At 48.5% G+C, this 20,536-nt stretch overlaps 1 protein-coding gene across 1 annotated transcript in view; it reads left to right on the forward strand.

Moving 5' to 3' along the window:
* Window positions 1-11,103: 11,103 nt before the first annotated feature.
* Window positions 11,104-20,536, forward strand: part of LOC140397237 (pleckstrin homology domain-containing family G member 3-like) — a 322,242-nt gene continuing 312,809 nt past the window's right edge. Inside the window, exon 1 of the mRNA XM_072486140.1 lies at window positions 11,104-11,256. The gene's annotated coding sequence lies outside the window, so the exon portion shown is untranslated. The remainder of the gene's footprint in view (window positions 11,257-20,536) is intronic.

The following is a 20,536-nucleotide window of genomic DNA, read 5'->3' on the forward strand; positions in this document are numbered from 1 at the left end:
TGAAATGAAAATCGCTTATTGTCACAAGTAGACTTCAAATGAAGTTACTGTGAAAAGCCCCTAGTCGCCACATTCTGGTCGCCTGTTCGGGGAGGCTGGTACGGGAATTGAACTCGCACTGCTTGGTCTGCTTTAAAAGCCAGCTATTTAGCCCTGTGCTAAACCAGCCCCTTTGGACGCAGAGGGAGTGCACATCTCCCACAGTCAATGTTGTGAGCAATCAGCACACACCTCACTTCACTTGCCCTTGCTTTACGTGTATATCACGTCAGTCAAACCAGTAGGAAAAAAAACTACACGGACGGAAAGCAGCAGAATGTGGCAATCCTGTATGTGGGCAAAGGTCAACAAAATGTCTTGTGAGCCTCATTCAGAACCCAGATGGACCCCATGTGGCCCCCGGGCTGCAGGTTACCCATCACCTTTTAATTTTTTTCCAATTAAGGGGCAATTTAGTGGCCAAACCACCTACCCTGAACATCTTTTGGGTTGTTGGGATGAGACCTACACAGACATGGGGAGAATATGCAAACTCCACACAGACAGTGGCCAGGATCAAACCTGCATCCTCAGCTGCATGATGCAGCAGTGCTAACCACTGCGCCACTGTGCCACTCCAGGTTGCCCATCACTGACCTAGATTCTGCAGAATGTCTGTTATGTTTCCCTACATAACAGGTGCTGCATATCATAGAATCGCAGGAAGTTAGTATACCCTAAATCTCCGCACCGTCCCACACCTGCCCGGTTATGGACCACTCAAGCAAGGCGAATGGGACCTTTCTGTTCATTGTATTTAGACTCCTCATAACTTTATTAACTTCAATAGGACTCCCCTCAGCCTCCTTTGTTCCAAAGAAAGCAATCTAAAATTTGCCAGTCGAGGCAACGTCCTCATAAATTTCCTGTCTACCTTTTCTAGTGCAATCACAGCTTTCCCAAAATGCAGTGGCAGTTCTCCAGCTGCGGGCTAAATAATGTTTTATGTCTTTCCAGCATAATATCCTAGCTCTTATCTTCTAATAAAGGTAGATATCCTACATACCTCCTTGTCTATCTTCTCCACCTGTTCAACTACATTCAGACATCTGTGGAGACACACTCCAAGGTCCCTCTGTTCCCCTACACATCTCAGTATCCAAGCATTTATTGTATTAAGTTTGTCCTGTAACAGTGTAAATAAGTGAAGTGATTCCTCATGTTTAGGCTTGAGTATGTTGTCCAAATGCAACTTTAATACTTCCTTCACATCAATTGATTGTGTGTGAAGTGCTTCTAATGTAAGATGGTGCTATATAAATGCAGGTTGGACTTCTCCCCGGACACACTTAACTAAAATAATAAATAATGGCTGTATTTACTGAGTAAGCCTCAGTTTTTATCGAGTGAGAGATCTGCATTTAATAAGTTCAAAGATGAAGACACCTTTCACCAGGTATAAAACTGGACTGGTGTGCAATTGTTAAATTCATCACGACACACTGAGCTAGTGCGTGGTCAATTCCAGCCCCACTTTTTTTTTAAAATTCAGATTTTTATCAAAACATTATTTTTGCTTAACCATAAGACATCGGAGCAGAAGTAAGGCCATTCGGCCCATCAAGTCCACTCCACCATTCAATCATGGCTGATTTCAACTCCATTTACCCGCTCTCTCTCCATAACCCTTAATTCCTCGAGAAATCAAGAATTTATCAACTTCTGTCTTAAAGACACTCAACGTCCCGGCCTCCACCGCCCTCTGTGGCAATGAATTCCACAGACCTACCACTCTCTGGCTGAAGAAATTTCTCCTCATCTCTGTTCTAAAGTGACTCCCTTTTATTCTAAGGCTGTGCCCCCGGGTCCTAGTCTCCCCTGCTAATGGAAACAACTTCTCTACGTCCACCCTAACTAAGCCATTCATTATCTTTTTTCTTTTTTAAAATTCTACATTTTCACATTTTCCTTCAGAAATTTACACCCCACCCACAAATAGTAAATGGTAACAAATACAAAATCAATCCCCTTAACAATACCAATGATCCCATCCTCCCACCACCCCAAACAACGGCCCACCTGTCAATATATGCACCCAATAAACCAAATCCTCCCACGGTGGAAACAAAAAACAAAGGAGAAAAAGAAAAAGGAGTCCGGGACCGCCCATGGTCACCATTGACCTATAGAGTCCACTCCCCCTCCCCCCTACACTCAACGCCATCCAGCCTCTGAAAGAGTAACGTACATGATACCCAAGAGTTGTACAACCCCCCCCCCAAAGTCTCCAGCTCCTCCCGTCCACTGCCTCTTGTAAAACTGCTCCTCCCAACCTCGGTTCCTTCCCCCCAACTTTCCACCCCGGCTAGACCACTCGGACCCTGTTCTGCCAGGCTCCGATGGCCGCAGCCCCTCCCCCCCCCACCTCACTCCCGTTCACTGGCCGGCTTAAACCGGCCAGTGTGGAGGCCCCTGCCCGGGTCCCTTTCCCCCTTGCCCGGCCCTAGGAAAGCCCAGAGATCCCCTTTTAGCACACACCTCCCGCATCCATTCATTATCTTGTAAGTTTCTGTTAGATCTCCCCTCAACCTCCTAAACTCCAATGAATATAATCCCAGGATCCTCAAAAGTTCATCGTATGTTAGGCCTACCATTCCTGGGGTCATCCGTGTGAATCTCCGCTGGACCCGCTCCAGTGTCAGTATGTCCTTCCTGAGGTGTGGGGCCCAAAATTGCTCACAGTATTCTAAATGGGGCCTAACTAATGCTTTATAAAGCTTCAGAAGTACATCCCTGCTTTTATATTCCAAGCCTCTTGAGATAAATGACAACATTGCATTTGCTTTCTAAATTACAGACTCAACCTGCAAGTTTACCTTTAGAGAATCCTGGACTAGGACTCCCCAGTCCCTTTGCACTTCAGCATTATGAATTTTGTCACCGTTTAGAAAATAGTCCATGCCTCTATTCTTTTTTCCAAAGCGCAAGACCTCGCACTTGCCCACGTTGAATTTCATCAGCCATTTCTTGGACCACTCTCCTAAACTGTCTAAATCTTTCTGCAGCCTCCCCATTTCCTCAATACTACCTGCCCCTCCACCTATCTTTGTATCATCGGCAAACCTAGCCAGAATGCCCCCAGTCCCGTCATCTAGATCGTTAATATATAAAGAGAACAGCTGTGGCCCCAACACTGAACCCTGCGGGACACCACTCGTCACCGATTGCCATTCCGAAAAAGAACCTTTTATCCCAACTCTCTGCCTTCTGCCTGACAGCCAATCGTCAATCCATGTTAGTACCTTGCCTCGAATACCATGGACCCTTATTTTACTCAGCAGTCTCCCGTGAGGCACCTTATCAAAGGCCTTTTGGAAGTCAAGATAGATAACATCCATTGGCTCTCCTTGGTCTAACCTATTTGTTATCTCTTCAAAGAACTCTAACAGGTTTGTCAGGCATGACCTCCCCTTACTAAATCCATGCTGACTTGTCCTAATCCGACCCTGCACTTCCAAGAATTTAGAAATCTCATCCTTAACAATGGATTCTAGAATCTTGCCAACAACCGAGGTTAGGCTAATTGGCCTATAATTTTCCATCTTTTTCTTTGTTCCCTTTTTGAACAGGGGGGTTACAACAGCGATTTTCCAATCCTCTGGGACTTTCCCTGACTCCAGTGACTTTTGAAAGATCATAACTAACGCCTCCACTATTTCTTCAGCTATCTCCTTTAGAACTCTAGGATGTAGCCCATCTGGGCCCGGAGATTTATCAATTTTTAGACCTCTTAGTTTCCCCAGCACTTTCTCCTTTGTGATGGCTACCATATTCGACTCTGCCCCCTGACTCTCCTGAATTGTTGGGATATTACTCATGTCTTCTACTGTGAAGACTGACGCAAAGTACTTACTATTTCCTCAGCTATTTTCTTGTCTCTCATCACTAAATTACCAGCGTCATTTTGGAGCGGCCCAATGTCTACTTTTGCTTCCCGTTTGTTTTTAATGTATTTAAAGAAACTTTTGCTATCATTCCTAATGTTATTGGCTAGCCTACCTTCATATTTGATCTTCTCTTTCCTTATTTCTCTCTTTGTTATCCTCTGTTTGTTTTTGTAGCCTTCCCAATCTTCTGACTTCCCACTACTCTTTGCCACATTATAGGCTTTCTCTTTTGCTTTGATGCATTCCCTGACTTCCTTTGTCAGCCATGGCTGCCCAATCCCCCCTCTGATAAACTTTCTTTTCTTTGGGATGAACCTCTGTACTGTGTCCTCAATTACTCCCAGAGACTCCTGCCATTTCTGTTCTACTGTCTTTCCCACTAGGCTCTGCTCCCAGTCGATTTTCGTCAGTTCCTCCCTCATGCCACTGTAGTTACCTTTATTTAACTGTAACACCTTTACATCTGATTCTACCTTCTTTCTTTCAAATTGCAGACTGAATTCTACCATATTATGATCACTGCCTCCTAAGTGTTCCCTTACTTTAAGATCTCTTATCAAGTCTGGCTCATTACATAACACTAAGTCCAGAATGGCCTTTTCCCTCGTGGGCTCCATCACAAGCTGTTCCAAAAAGCCCTCCTGTAAACATTCAATGAATTCCCTTTCTTTGGGTCCACTGGCAACATTATTTACCCAGTCCACCTGCATATTGAAGTCCCCCATGATCACTGTGACCTTGCCTTTCTGACATGCCCTTTCTATTTCGTGGTGCATTTTGTGCCCCTGGTCCTGACCACTGTTAGGAGGCCTGTACATAACTCCCATTATGGTTTTTTTGCCTTTGTGGTTCCTCAACTCTACCCACACAGACTCCACATCATCTGACCCTATGTCGTTTAGTGTTATTGATTTAATTTAATTCTTAATTAACAAGGCAACCCCGCTCCCTCTGCCCACCTCTCTGCCTTTTCGATAGGTTGTGAATCCCTGGATGTTTAAATGCCAGTCATGAACCCCCTGCAACCACGTCTCTGTGATGCCTACCACATAATACCTGCCAGTCACAATCTGGGCCACAAGCTCATCTACCTTGTTCCGTACACTGCGCACATTTAAATATAGCACCTTTAATTCTCTATTGACCGTCCCTTTTTGTTTTCTTAGTGTGGTGGCCCTTGGTTTACTGAGCCTTTCCATACACTGTGTCATATTTTGTGAGATGGGGACTATCGTAACCTCTCCTGAGTTCTGTCTTTTCATGCTTTTTTGTATTCCTAAGCAGCTACGCTTCCCACTGATTACTTCACCTCTTGGTTTCCTGACTTTCCCTCCCCCCCCCCCCCCCCATCTCTAATTTAAAGTCCTATTGACCACCCTATTTACTCTTTTCGCCATTAACCATTAACAACATTTAACAAAACAAGGTAAACATTAACATTATATATAGAAAAAAGAACAAAAATACGCAACGTTTCCCCTCCCCCTTCCCGGATTGCTGCTGCTGCTGACATTTTAGCGCTTTCCTAGAAAGTCGAGGGACGGCTGCCACCTCCGAGAGAACCCCGTCATGGACCCTCTCAAGGCAAACTTTATTTTCTCAAGGCTGAGAAACCCAACCATGTCACCAATCCAAGTCTCCACACGAGGGGGCTTCGAGTCCCTCCACATTAACAAGATCCGTCTCCAGGCTACCAGGGAGGCAAAGGCCAAGACCTCGGCCTCTTTCGCCTCCTGAACTCCCGGTTCGTCTGACACACCAAAGATCGCTATCTCTGGACTCGGCACCACCCGTTTGTCTAGGATCTTGGACATTGCCTCAGCGAATCCCTGCCAGAATCCTTTAAGAGCCGGACATGCCCAGAACATTTGGACATGGTTGGCTGGGCTTCCCGCACACCTCGCACATCTATCCCCAACCCCAAAGAACTTGCTCATTCTCGCTGCCATCATGTGTGCCCGATGGACCAACTTAAACTGAATTAAGCTAAGCCTGGCACAAGATGAGGAGGAATTAACCCTGCTTAGGGCATCTGCCCACAGGCCCACATCCGGCTCCCCACCTAGCTCCTCCTCCCACTTGCCCTTAAGTTCCCGCACTGGGACTTCCTCCGCCTCCTGTAGTTCTTAGAACATAGAACATAGAACAATACAGCGCAGTACAGGCCCTTCGGCCCATGATGTTGCACCGAAACAAAAGCCATCTAACCTACACTATGCCATTATCATCCATATGCTTATCCAATAAACTTTTAAATGCCCTCAATGTTGGCGAGTTCACTACTGTTGCAGGTAGGGCATTCCATGGCCTCACCACTCTTTGCGTAAAGAACCTACCTCTGACCTCTGTCCTATATCTATTACCCCTCAGTTTAAAGCTATGTCCCCTCGTGCCAGCCATTTCCATCCGCGGGAGAAGGCTCTCACTGTCCACCCTATCTAACCCCCTGATCATTTTGTATGCCTCTATTAAGTCTCCTCTTAACCTTCTTCTCTCCAACGAAAACAACCTCAAGTCCATCAGCCTTTCCTCATAAGATTTTCCCTCCATACCAGGCAACATCCTGGTAAATCTCCTCTGCACCCGCTCCAAAGCCTCCACGTCCTTCCTACAATGCGGTGACCAGAACTGTACGCAATACTCCAAATGCGGCCGTACCAGAGTTTTGTACAGCTGCAACATGACTTCCTGACTCCGGCACTCAATCCCTCTACCAATAAAGGCCAACACTCCATAGGCCTTCTTCACAACCCTATCAACCTGGGTGGCAACTTTCAGGGATCTTTGTACATGGACACCTAGATCCCTCTGCTCATCCACACTTCCAAGAACTTTACCATTAGCCAAATATTCCGCATTCCTGTTATTCCTTCCAAAGTGAATCATTTCACACTTCTCTACATTAAACTCCATTTGCCACCTCTCAGCCCAGCTCTGCAGCTTATCTATGTCCCTCTGTAACCTGCTACATCCTTCCACACTGTCGACAACACCACCGACTTTAGTGTCGTCTGCAAATTTACTCACCCACCCTTCTGCGCCTTCCTCTCGGTCATTGATAAAAATGACAAACAGCAACGGCCCCAGAACAGATCCTTGTGGTACGCCACTTGTAACTGAACTCCATTCTGAACATTTCCCATCAACCACCACCCTCTGTCTTCTTTCAGCTAGCCAATTTCTGATCCACATCTCTAAATCACCCTCAATCCCCAGCCTCCGTATTTTCTGCAATAGCCTACCGTGGGGAACCTTATCAAACGCTTTACTGAAATCCATATACACCACATCAACTGCTCTACCCTCGTCTACCTGTTCATCTTGGTAGATGTTCGACACCTTCCCCTCACCAACTCGGGTCATGGAGACCACCCTATCTTGTATCCTGCGTGGGGGTAGCAGTGGAAAATATCGCCACCTGTTTTTTAAGAAAGGCGCGTACCTGAAGTTATCCGAAGGCATTTCCAGGGGGCAAATTAAATTTCTCTTCCAGTGCTTTCAAGTTGGGAAAAGCCCATCTATGAACATCTATGAGCCCATCCTTTTAACACCTGCCCTATGCCAGCTTTGAAACCCTCCGTCTATCTTGCCCGGGACAAATCTGTGATTGTTGTGTATCGGGGTCAAACTGAGGTTCCCTCCACCACCCCCCCCCCCGTGTCTTCTCCACTGACCCCAGATCCTTAATGCCACCACCGCCACCGACTTGAGGAGTAGTGCGCCGGCGAGAACGGCAGAGGTGCCGTTACAAGTGCCCCTAAGCTGGTGCCTTTGCATGAGGCTGCCTCTAATGGCTCCCACTTTGACTCCTCCCTCAATACCCATTTCCCAATCATGGCTATATTAGCCGTCCAACAGTAGCTGCAAAGAATTCGGCAGCACCAGCGCCCCCCCCCCCCCCCCCCCCCCCCCCGCCCCCCGCCCTGCGCTCTAGATACAGTCTCTTTACTCGTGGGGTCTTATTTGCCCCTACAAATCCCAAAATGATCTTGTTCACCCGCTTAAAGAAGGACTTAGGGATGAAGATGGGAAGGCACTGGAAGACATATAAAAATCTAGGGAGGACCGTCACCTGAACGGTCTGCACCCTCCCCGCTAGAGAAAGCGGGAGCATGTCCCACCTTTTAAAGTCCCCCTCCATCTGCTCTACCAACCGGGATAAGTTAAGTTTGTGGAGGGCATTCCAGTTCCGAGCCACCTGTATACCTATGTACCAAAAGCTCTTCTCAACCATCTTAAGCGGAAGCTCTCCCAGTCTCTTCTCCTGTCTTTTAGCTTGGATCACGAACATCTCACTTTTCTTCTCATTCAATTTGTACCCCGAAAAATTGCAGAAGTCCCTCAAAATTTGCATGACCTCCACAATCCCCTCTAGTGGGTCTGAAATGTACAGGAGCAGAGCATCCGCATAGAGCGAGACCTGATGCTCCTCCCCCCCCTCCCAAACCAGCCCCTACCAGTTCATTGAAGCCCGCAGCGCTATGGCCAACGTCTCTATTGCAAGGGCGAATAGTAACAGGGCAAGGGGCACCCCTGCCTCATCCCTTGATGGAGCCTAAAATATTCCGACCTCACTCTGTTCGTGCATACACTTGCTACGGGGGCCTGATAAAGTAGTTGGACCCATCCTATGAATCCCTCACCGAATCCAAACCTTCTTAGCGTTTCCCACAGTTACTCCCATTCCACCCGGTCAAAGGCTTTCTCTGCATCTATAGCAGCCACTACTTCTGTCTCCCCTCCTTCTGAGGGAATTCCAGCCCCACTTGACTCAAAGTCGCAATATAAGTTAAATAAGATTATTTTTTAAATACCCGAGGTCCTTGGCTGAGCCCGATAAACTAGTCACCAGGTTTGTAACTTTAACACAAGTAACCTTTTATGGGCTGGTTTAGCACAGTGGGCTAAACAGCTGGCTTGTAATGCAGAACAAGGCCAGCAGCGCGGGTTCAATTCCCGTATCAGCCTCCCTGAACAGTTGCCGGAATGTGGCGACTAGGGGCTTTTCACATTGAATGACCACTTCTATCTGAGCTAGTTAGTGGGTTCAGTCAGTATCGATGTTGGATTTGGAGTCTCCAACATCTACATCATGTTCAGTTAATGAAGTGTACCCCTGTCTGTTCCTACAAGTCTTCTTATGCTTTTGCAGTATCCTTATGAGATCTTTTCATTGCTCTTCATCTAATAAGATACTCAGTATCTAATTGTTCTAGTATTGCTGTATTTGTTAGTCATACCACTGGATGGGCATTCTGTGAATTGTGGACCTCTTCCCCTGCCTCACCCTTACCACCTCAGTCCTCTTCCTTTTTAAAAATAAATTTTGAGCATCCACTTATTTTTTTCCAATTAAAGGGCAATTTAGGGTAGCCAATCCAACTAACCTGCACATCTTTGTGTTGTTGGGGTGAAACCCACACAGACACGAGGAGAATGTGCAAACTCCACACAGATAGTGACCCGGGGCCGGGATCAAACCTGGGTCCTCAGCGCCGTAGGCAGCAGCGCTGATCACTGTACAACCATGCCACCTCCTCTGTCCTCTTTCACTACTTCTTCCACCTAACACACTGGTGTTACGGGCTGGTTTAGCACAGTGGGCTAAACAGCTGGCTTGTAATGCAGAACAAGGCCAGAAGCGTGGGTTCAATTCCTGTACCGGCCTCCCCGAACAGGCTCCGGAATGTGATGACTAGGGGCTTTTCACAGTAACTTCATTGAAGCCTACTTGTGACAATAAGTGATTATTACTATTATTCTTCCCGTAACAGCCTCCCCGAACAGGCGCCGGAATGTGGCGACTAGGGGCTTTTCACAGTAACTTCATTTGAAGCCTACTTGTGACAATAAGCGATTTTCATTTCATTTTCATTTCCTATTATTACACTGGTTCCTTCCTGTCTTCTTCCCTACGATGATATTTCTTCAACAGATTTATGTTGTATAATCGGTCCTTCTTCCTATGGTCTGGAGTATTAATTGGGTAAATCACCTTACTCACCCGTCTACCTACCTGTATAAGAGCTGCTGAATTTTACTTTCAGAGGTTCGCCCTGTAAAGGCAACAACACCAGTTCCTCATCTCCAGCTTGGAATGTTCTGGACCTGACATGTTTGTCTGCCCACATTTTCATTCTTTCTCCTGAAAGCTTCAAATACTCTTGGGCTACTTGTCAAGCTCATGTGAAAATGAAATGAAATGAAAATCGCTTATTGTCACAAGTAGGCTTCAATGAAGTTACTGTGAAAAGCCCCTAGTTGTCACATTCCGGCGCCTGTTCGGGGAGGCTGGTACGGGAAAAGAGAGTGAAACAAAATGAAGGAGGGTGAGAGCGAAACGTGGTAGAGGCAGAATAACCCTTGAGTAACCATTCACGGGCAGGATGTTGGCGCAGTGGTTAGCATTACTGCCTCACGGCGCTGAGGTCCCAGGTTCGATCCCGGTTCTGGGTCACTGGCCGTGTGGAGTTTGCACATTCTCCCTGTGTTTGCGTGGGTTTCGCCCTCACAACCCAAAGATGTGCAGGGTAGGTGGATTGGCTATGTTAAATTGCTCCTTAATTGGAAAAATGAATTGGGTACTCTAAATTTATTTTTAATTTTTTTTTAATTAACAGTGGAAGTTGTACAATACTGGGCTTGAGTTTTAAGTGTATCTGGAATATGTGTCTACTTCATTCATAACTCCAAGTTCTCAGTTGACATTCCAACCACGTGTGCAACGTTTAAAGGGTTTAAAACATTGCGCTGTCAGAACCTGACTACCATCCAACAATGACCTCACCTTCAATTCTCGCGAAATATCATAGTTAGATCTCACAGTCGACTAGAGAATTTTAAGTAGCCAAATGACATTCCTTCGAAATACTTTTGGGAAAAAAAAATCGAGTTTTTTTTTAAAACGCTGATGTAATTGCTGGCAGTGGAACGTTTTGCGAATGGTGTTGATCGTTGAGTTTAAAATAACCAATGGAAACTCTTCCTTTCTTTTAAAGTCCAGATATGTCTTTTCATAACATGAAAACTTTATAAAGTTATTTTTTTTAAGGTGCAATATCCTATCAAAGGATGGGACGGGAGAGAGGAGGAGATTTGGGGGCTGGTGAGGGCAGGGCGGGGTCGAGAAAACTTTTTGAAAGTTTGGGAAAGTTTCTGGCGCATGCGCAGTGCGCGGCTGAACCTGACAAGCGCAGCGGGCGGCGGAGTGGTCAGTTTCACAGAAACCGAAAAAGGAGAGGGAGCAGGAATAGGCTCGACGGAGAAGTGTTGCAGATCCTCACGGCCCCTCCCGGAGTCACTGTCTGCCCCACCCTCGGGCACATCCCCGGTGAGTTGATGTTCCCTGTTTTCCGGGCTTGTGAGGTTGAGTTTTGTTGGTGAGCTGCTGGAACTGGCTGTGCATCGAAGGTGTGGGATATGGGTGTGCGTACAGGAGGCGAGCCGGGTCAAAATGCAGCTACAGAATGAGGATGGGTGCAGGTAGACAGGGAACATGATAGGGGAGGGCATGGAGAGGGGATGGGTGATGGGTGAGGGCACAGAGATGTGGGTGTTGGGGAGGGCACAGGGACGGGGGATGGAGGGCACTGAATCAGTTATGTGATTGAGTGGGGCGGGTGATGGGTGAGGGCACAGGGGTGGATGTTGGTGGGGGTGAGGAGTGGGCGATGGGGGGAGGATGGAGAGGGGTGGGCGATTGGGGGAGGGCACAGAGTGGTGGGCGATGGGAGGGCATGGAGAGGAGTGGGTGACGGGGAGGGCATAGTGAGTGATGGGGGTGGGTATGGAGAGGGGTGGGTACAGAGAGGGATGGACGATGGGAGTGGGTGATGGGGAGGGCATGGAGAGTGTGTGGGCGATGGGGAGGGCACGGAGAGTGGGTGGGCGATGGGGAGGGCATGGAGAGTGGGTGGGCGATGGGGAGGGCACGGCGAGTGGGTGGGCGATGGAGAGGGCACGGACAGTGGGTGGGCGATGGGGAGGGCACGGAGAGTGGGTGGGCGATGGGGAGGGCACGGAGAGTGGGTGGGCGATGGGGAGGGCATGAAGAGGGGTGAGCGATGGGGAAGGCACGGAGAGTGGGTGGGTGATGTAGAGGGCATGGCGAGGGGGTGGGCGATGGAGAGGATATAAAGATGGGTGGGTGAAGGACAGAGAGGGGTGGGTGATGGGGAGGGCATCGAAAGGGGGTGGGTGATGGGGAGGGCATGAAGAGGGGTGGGCGAGGGCACAGAGGGTGGGTGATGGGGAGGGCATGGAGAGCAGAGTGCCTGTGATATGGCTCGTAGATTGAAAGGAGTCCGAGATTCACTGAAAGTGTTTGGCAAAAACTATGAAGTGATGATGTGATGTCAACATGAAACTGCTGTGTGACCTGTAGTTAATATCACAGTGGTGACACTGACATTAGAATTCTGCCCAGTCGAATGATAATTGGCCTCAGTAATTGAATGGCTGTTGAAGTCACACTGAGGCTGTGTTGACAGATACATGTGATAAATTTGCCTTTTGTTGTTAGATTAATCCTGAAAAGCCACAATCAATTGTGCGGTGAGAAGAGGCTTGTTGCTTGTTTAAAAGATACACAGGAAAGACTGAGGGATGTGATCTTTAAAATCTTTAAACTGTGTTTGGGAATGAAAATATTTCCACTGGTAAAGCAGCCTGAAACCGATGACCATGTAAATATGAGGGAGTCACAAGTAAATAGAATAGGGAATTCAGGAGAAATGTATTCATTTAGGGAGAGGAGGGAATGTGGAAGTTGCTACCAAAGAGAGTAGTTGAGGTGAATGGCGTAAATGCATTCCAAGTTGATAGCTAGCTAAATACTTGGAAAAAAAGGGAATAAAATATATCGGGATTGATTGGGGGGGGGGGGGGGGGAGCACGAATGCTCGCTTAGACTGGTTGAGCCAAATAACCAGTTACGGTGCGGTAAGTGCGATGTCCACTAACCGTGCGTCGGAGCAAAGATTTCTGCCCTGTGATTTCATCAGTCAAGTGTGTTACCGTGACCACTTATTATCCCTTTTGGACCAGTAGTTTTAGTTTAGAATTTAGCCAGTGTCTTTGGGGAGTCTGAATACCAGTTACTTGCCACGGGTATCACAGGCAAACGGGGCATGTGTGTGAGATTTTACACGGTGTGGGTGTGACCAATTCAAAAACACTGAGCAGATTTTGACCTTCTAAACTTGTACAATGTCTTGGGGGTGGGGTGGGGGGGAGGGGGCGTTGTTTGAACACGGGGTGAAGTACTGACTGTAATAGATTTATTAGGGGCAGATTTATATCCCGTGCATGTTACGGAACTGCTTGCAGTGAAATGGGGGGGGGGGGGGGCTGGCGGGCTGGTCACTCGCGGCTGTGTGCACTGTTTAATTTAGCTGAACAGATAAAGAAGTTGCATTTATATAGCACCTATCTTGACCTCTTTTTTTTAATATAAATTTAGAGTACCCAATACTTTTTTTTCCAATTAAGGGGCCACTTAGCGTTGCCAATTCACCTACCCTGCACATCTATTTGGGACTATGTGGGTGAGACCCACGCAGACACGGAGAACATGCTGGCATGGACCCCAGGTCCTCGGTGCCGTAAGGCAGCAGTGCTAAGGACTGTGCCCCAGTGCCACCCACCTATTTCAATCTCAAGAAGTCCCAAAGCATCTTCTAGCCAATGAACACTTCTGGAGTGTAGTTACTGGTGAAATATGAGAGCCAGTTCTCGCACAGCAAGCTCCCACGATATAATCAATCGGGTGATAACTGTTGACCAGGGTATTAGAGCCCTCCTGCTCCTCTTCAAGTAGTGTCACAGGATCTTTCACATCAGCCAGAGCAAGCAGGCAAAGCTCTTTGACAATGCCTCCTCAAAGACAACTTGTGATAGCACTTCCTCAGTATTGCACTGGGAGTGTCCGCCTAGATTATATCCTCAATTCTCTGAGTGGGACTTGAATTTACAACCTTCTAACTCTGAGGTAAGAAGCCCATCACCACCAATAAAAGGTACATAGATAACATAAGTGGTAGAACCAAGGAGTGTGGTCGCAACCCTATCACTGTCCCTAAACCACAGCTTGAAAGGTAAGATATTAAAGCATAATTTGCCTGCCTGACACGAGACTCCCAAAACAAGCACTCTACTCAAAACTCTGACATGGCAAGCAAGCCCCAATGAGGGCAGACAAAATGCTTCAAGGCCATCCCTGAAACCTTCTTGAAAAAGTGCAACATCCCCATCCACACCAGGAAAGCCCTGGACCAAGACCGCCCAAAGTGGTGGAAAAGCATGCGGGGAGGGGCTGAACACCTCGAGTTTCATCACTGAGAGGAAGCTGAAGACAAGTGTCGATAGTGAAAGGAGTGGGCACCACACCCACCCTTTCCACCAACCACTGTCTGCCCCCCCTGTGACAGAGACTGTCACCTGAGAACTCGTTTTTAGTGTTGAAGCAAATCATCCTCAGCCCTGAGGGACTGCCGAAAATGATCAAAGCACGTTTTTACAATCCACCATATTCACCCTTCTCCACACAGACCCAGCCCGTGACCGCTCTGTTTTTGCAAACTTCAGAATTAGGAGCAGGAGTAGGCCACTCGGCCCCTCGAGCACGCTCCGTCATTCAATAAGATCATGGCTGATCTGATCGAAGCTTCAACCCCACATTCCTGCCTAACTCCGATGACCTTTCACCCCCTTTGTTTATCACGAATCCATCTAACTCTGCTTTAAAAATATTCAGACTCTGCTTCCTTTTTGAGGAAGAGAGTTACAGAGACTCTCGACCCTCTTGGAGAAAATGTTTCCCTCATTAAATGGGCAAGGTTCTAAATTCTCACACAAGAGGAGACATCCTCTCCACGTTCACTCTGGCAGTCCTCTTGGGATCTACTATGCTACCTCTCATCTCCCTTTTCTCTTCTAAGTCCAGAAGTTTGTTTCCACCTCCAAAATCTGTGCCCATTTTTTCCCCGGAATTCTGTGTCTAAATTCCTCAATTAGGTTTCCCCCCTGCCACAGTATTGAAATGGCTCTTATCAAAAGTCACAAATGACATTCTGTGTGAATGTAACAAAGATAAACCCCTACCCATGCTTCCCAAGCTGTTTGCAGCCTTTTGCACAGTTGGACCACTCACCTTCCGCCCACACCCATTCACACTTGTCCAGCTGGGTAGAACTGCTATCACCCGGTTGCATTCTGATCATAGCCAGGCTGCTTTCTTGCTCCCATTGCGTTACCTCTGGTGTCCCCTAAGGACCTATCCATGGACCCCTCTTATTTCTCGTCTCCTTGCTGTCTTTCAGTGACATCATTCAAAATTGCAGTGTTAGTTTAAACACGTACACTGGCGACCCCCCCCCCCCCCCCCCCCCCCCCACATCTACCTCACCGCCTTTTCTCGACATCTTCACTGTCTCTAAAGTGTAACCGCTTGTCCAACTTCCTTTTATTCAAATAAAAGCAGAATACTGCGGATGTTGAAGATCTGAACTAAAATAAGACAGAAATGAAAAGAGTGCTGCAATGGTTAGCACTGCTGCCTCACAGTGCCAGGGACCCGGGCTCGATTCCAGCCTTGGGTCACTGTCTGTGGGGAGTCTGCACGTTCTCCCCGTGTGTGCGTGGGTTTCCTCCGGGTGTTCTGATTTCCCCCCACTGTCCAAAGATGTGCAGATTAGGCGGATTAGCCATGCTAAATTGCCCCTTAGTGCCCAAAAATGTGCAGATTAGGTGGGGTTATAGGTGTAGGGCAGAGGAGTGGGCCTGGGTAGGGAACTCTCTCAGAGGGTTGGGACAGACCCAATGGGCCAAATGGCCTCCTTCTGCGCTGCAGGGATTCTATGCCTTCTAAAACTCAGTTCCGAGGGAGAGTCACATTGGACCCGAAATAGTGACTCTGTTTCTCTCTCCATAGATGCTGCCAGACCTGATTTTTTTCCAGCACTTTCTGTATTCCTTGCATTCACATCCCTCTGTAACTTTCTCCAGTCCCAGAATCCTCGGAGGTATCTGCGCTCCTCTAATTCTGGCCTCTGTATCATCCCCAATTTTAATTGCTTCACCGTTGGTGGCCATGCCCTCAGCTGCCAAGACCCATAGGCTCTGGAATTCTCTTCATTCCTCTCCTACCCTTTCCTCCCTTAAGACATGTCTTTGAACAAGCATTTGGCCACCTGCCTTAATAGCTGCTCATGTGGCTCGGTGTCACATTTTGCTTTACCACGCTGCTGTCAAACACCTGGGGCGGGATTCTCCGAAATGGAGGCAGAGTTTTCGCGCCGTCGTGAACGCCGTCGAGGCTCACGACGGCGCGAAACGACCCCTATCCCGACCGATTCAGGGCCCGATAATGGGCTAGGAGCGGCGCCGCCTCATTTACGCGCGCCAGGCCTTGGCGCCGCGTAAAGGCGGCGCCGCAAACATGACGCGGGCAGCGCCGCATAACTGGCGTCACCTGCGCATGCGCAGGTTGGCCGGCTCCAACCCGCGCATGCGTGGTTGCCGTCCTCTCCGAGTCCGCCCCGCAAGAAGATGTCAGACGGATCTTACGGGTCTGTGGAAGAAAGGAGGTCCTCCTTCAGAGAGGACGGCCCGGCGATCGGTGGGCACCGCTCGCGGGCCAGACCCCATTTGAGGCCCTCCTCGGTGCAGGATCCCCCCTCCGCCCCCCCCCCCCCGCCCCCCGCCGCAGGCCACCACCCCAGCGTTCCCTCGCTGTTCCCGCCGGCAGCGACCAGGTGTGGACGGCCCCGGGGGGGAACCCGCCGTTTTGGGCTGGCCGCTCAGCCCATCCAGGCCTGAGAATAGCAGGGGTGCCGGAGAATTGCCATTTTGGGTGTCTCGGGCGATTCTCCGGCCTGCACCGCGCGGAACTCGACGGGGCTGTTCTTGCCGCTTGGGATAATCGCGGGAGGGCGTCGGACCGGCGTCGCGGGAAAATCTGGCGACCCAGGCGATTCTCCCAACCGGCGCGGGAGAGGAGAATCGCACCCCTTGTTTTATTGTGTTAAAGGTGCGATTATAAATACAGTTGGGCCAGGATAAAGGAGGGTAACTTTCAACCGAGGTTCCTGCTCCTTTTTAATGTGGAGATTTTTACTCATTGACTGAGGGCACAGTTCAAACTCGGCTGCAGTCCTCCCCACCCCCCACTTTCCCTGATTTTCCCTTAACTTCTCCCTCCCAGGGCGGCACAATGCTGCTGCCTCATGGCGCCAAGGTCCCAGGTTCGATCCTGGCTCTGGGTCACTGTCCATGTGGAGTTTGCACATTCTCCCCGTGTTTGCGTGGGTTTCGCCCCCACAACCCAAAGATGTGCAGTGTGGGTGGATTGGCCACTCTAAATTGCCCCTTAATTGGAAAAAATTAATTGGATACTCTAAATTTATTTTAAAAAAACTTCCCCCTCCCATTTTACAGCCAGCTGCTGACGCTAACCAGGTCCAAACATATGAAGCATGGCAATTTGAGTAAGCGTTTGCAGCTGTATCAGGACTGGGAATAGTTCCCAACAAGAGGAACAACACAAATATAACACAGGGTCACAAGGTTCCTAAGCACCTCGCTTACAAGCGTCTGCTTTTGAAGTACACTCTGTATTGCATAGCCAAAGACCGCAGCTAATTTTCACACAGCAGGGCTCCACAAGTGAGATGAATGAGGGGTTAGTCCTGTTTCATTGATGTTGGTTGAGGGGCAGTTGTCAGCGAGAACACTGGGGAGAATTTGCCTGCACTTTCTTTTTTTGAATAGTGATCTGAGTCCACTGGGCCTGTCTCAACCAAAAGATGGCACATCTGGCAGTGCAGAACTCCTATGTCACTGCACAAGTGAAATGTTAGTAATTTCCAATGGCTCAGAGTAGGTATTCAGGGAGCCCGGTGGTGCAGTCCACGATGAAGATATGGAATCAGTTGAGGAAGCATTTTAGGGTGGAAGAGATGTCTGTGTTAATGCCACTGTGCGAGAATCATGGGTTTGAGCCGGCGGGAGGTGCGGGGGTGGATAGTGTATACAGGAGGTGGAGGGAAGTGGGGCTGGCTAAGGGAGAGGATAGAGCTGCCGAGGGGGAGTGAGTTCAGTTATCTGCAGGTTAAGGACTTTGCGCGAAAGGTCTGGAGCGGGTTTCCTAGGTTGCCGGGATACACCCTGCTGGAATGACTGCTGCTTCCGGATGTGGAACGTGAGGGAAGAATTGGGGATATATACAAGTGGCTGGGGGAGCAGGGAGCCGAGCGGGTGGTGAAGATAAAGGAAAAATGGGAAGCGGAGTTGGGAGGGGAGATCAATTGGGGAGTATGGAGTGAGGCACTGCGAAGGGCAAACGGGACTTCCTCATGTGCAAGGTTGAGCCTGACAAAGTTTAAGGTGGTGCACAGGGTGTATATGACTCTGGCGAGAATGAGTGGGTTCTTTCAGGGGGTAGCTTGAGAGTGTGAGAGGTGTGGGCGGGGGCCAGGGAATCATGCGCACATGTTTTGGGGTTGGGGTAAATTGGGAAGATTCTGGGCAGGTGTGTTCGCGGTCTTAGCCAGGATAGTGGAGGAGGAGGTGGACCCGGACCCTTTGGTGGCGATATTTGGGGTTTCAAAGGAGCCGGAGCTCATGGAGAGGCGGAAAGCCGATGTCGTGGCCTTCACCTCTCTGATTGCACGGCGGAAAATTTTGCTAGAATGACAGTAGGCATCGCCACCGGGGGTAACGGCTTGGTTGGGTGACTTGTGCGACTTCCTGGAGAAGATGAGTTAAGGGACTCAGCAGGGGGGTGTAGAAAACGGTGGAGGATGTTTGCGACCGTGTTTGAGGAGCTGTTCGTCGCGGGGGAAGGGAGGGGTAGGGTGAAAAGGGGAAAACATTTGTACAGACTGTATAGTTGATTGCTGGGAAGTATGTTTCTTGGGGTGTTTATTTGTTGTGACCTATTTGGATACATGTTTGTAATAAAATACATTTTTTTTAAAAAAATGTTCGTAATTTCAGGGGCAAAAACTGGCAAGTAATTAACTTGTCTGTTCCCAGTATTTTGTTCCAACTTGAAATTCCTCAGGGTCTCGTAGCTCATGTATCTCTTAGACAGCCAATCCAAAGCTTCCAGAAACTGACACTAATATGACACTGTCCCTTGCAATCTATTTTTATGTGTACAGTGCTTCCTGATCCAGACATTTGAGACTTAAGCAGCCCACGACAGTCAATATGAACGGTCCCAATAAAGATAAATGGGAATACCTACTTAATGGTGAAAGAGGAGTTGTCGAGGGATTTGACGGATCCAGGTCCAGCTACACAAATCACCTGAAAGTTAGTGTGGAGGTACAATATAATCAAAACAAAAATAATGGAATGGTGAGAGAGAGGGTGTGGGGAGGTTTGTGAACAAGAAGAGTGTCTGGCAGGTACATTTTACACTTTATTTGGGGCATTCTTGTGGGCCTTGTGTGCGTTTTAAGTCTTTTCTTCTATTTTTAGTTTGGGCTGAAGCACTGGTCTGGTAGTTGCTTGTCAAAAATGCACTGGATGACCATTGGAGCTGAAGGCTTGAGCGTTCCTCCAAATTAGTGCTGACTGTGACCCCACCATCTTGGGCACTCACTGGCGAATCCACATTGATGCCCCTGGATTCTTCGACCCATGCTGCCTTGAGAGTAAGGGTCGCCCGCTGGGAATGTGGGGTCACCAGTTAGTCCTCATGATTTCTCCCAACCGGAAATTGTCACCAACCTGAGTCAACTGGGTCATGTGATGAAGCATTGATCCAACAACAATTGCCTTTCACAAAACAGGATATCACTTACGGCACTTCACAGGAGCGTTATCAGATGGAATTTGACAGGAACGTTACCAAACAGAACTTGACACTGGGCCAAAGAAGCAGATATCAGGATAGATGGCCAAAGGCTTGGTCAATGGCTGGTTTCAAGGGTTACATACAAACATCCGAAATAGGAGCAGAATTAGGCCATTCTGCCTCTCATGCCTTCTCCGCCATTCACAGTAACTTCATTGCAGTGTTAATGTAAGCCTACTTGTGACAATAATAAAGATTATTAATAAGAGCATGGGGTAGCACGGTGGCACAGTGGTTAGCGCAGCTGCCTCACAGCGTCAGGGACCCGGATTAAATTCCGGCCTTGGGTGACTGTGTGGAGTTTGCATGTTCTCTTCGTGTCTGCATGAGTTTCCTCCAGATGCTCCAGTTTCCCCCCACAGTCCAAAGATGTGCAGGTTAGGTGGATTGACCATGGTAAATTGCCCCTTAGTGTCCAAGGAATTACAGGTAAGGTGGGGTTACGGGATAGGATGGAGGAGTGGATCTAGATAAGGTGCTCTTTCGGAGGGTCGGTGTGGGCTCAACGGGCCATATGGCCTGCTTCTGCACTGTAAAGATTCTATGATCTGTTTGTGTTTCGAGTACCACATTCCCATCTACCCCCGATAACCTTTGATCCCCTTGCCTAACAAGAACCTATCTACCTCCATCTTAAAAATGTTCAGTGACCCCGTCTTAAATGAGGAGAGAGAGGGGGGGAGACAGAAATTCTAAGGGATTTAGGGAAGAGATTCCAGAGCCCAGAAAATGGGTTAAGGGAGTGGAG

This window comes from Scyliorhinus torazame, chromosome 2 (assembly GCF_047496885.1).
Source record: "Scyliorhinus torazame isolate Kashiwa2021f chromosome 2, sScyTor2.1, whole genome shotgun sequence".
NCBI classification, from domain to species: Eukaryota; Metazoa; Chordata; class Chondrichthyes; order Carcharhiniformes; family Scyliorhinidae; genus Scyliorhinus; species Scyliorhinus torazame.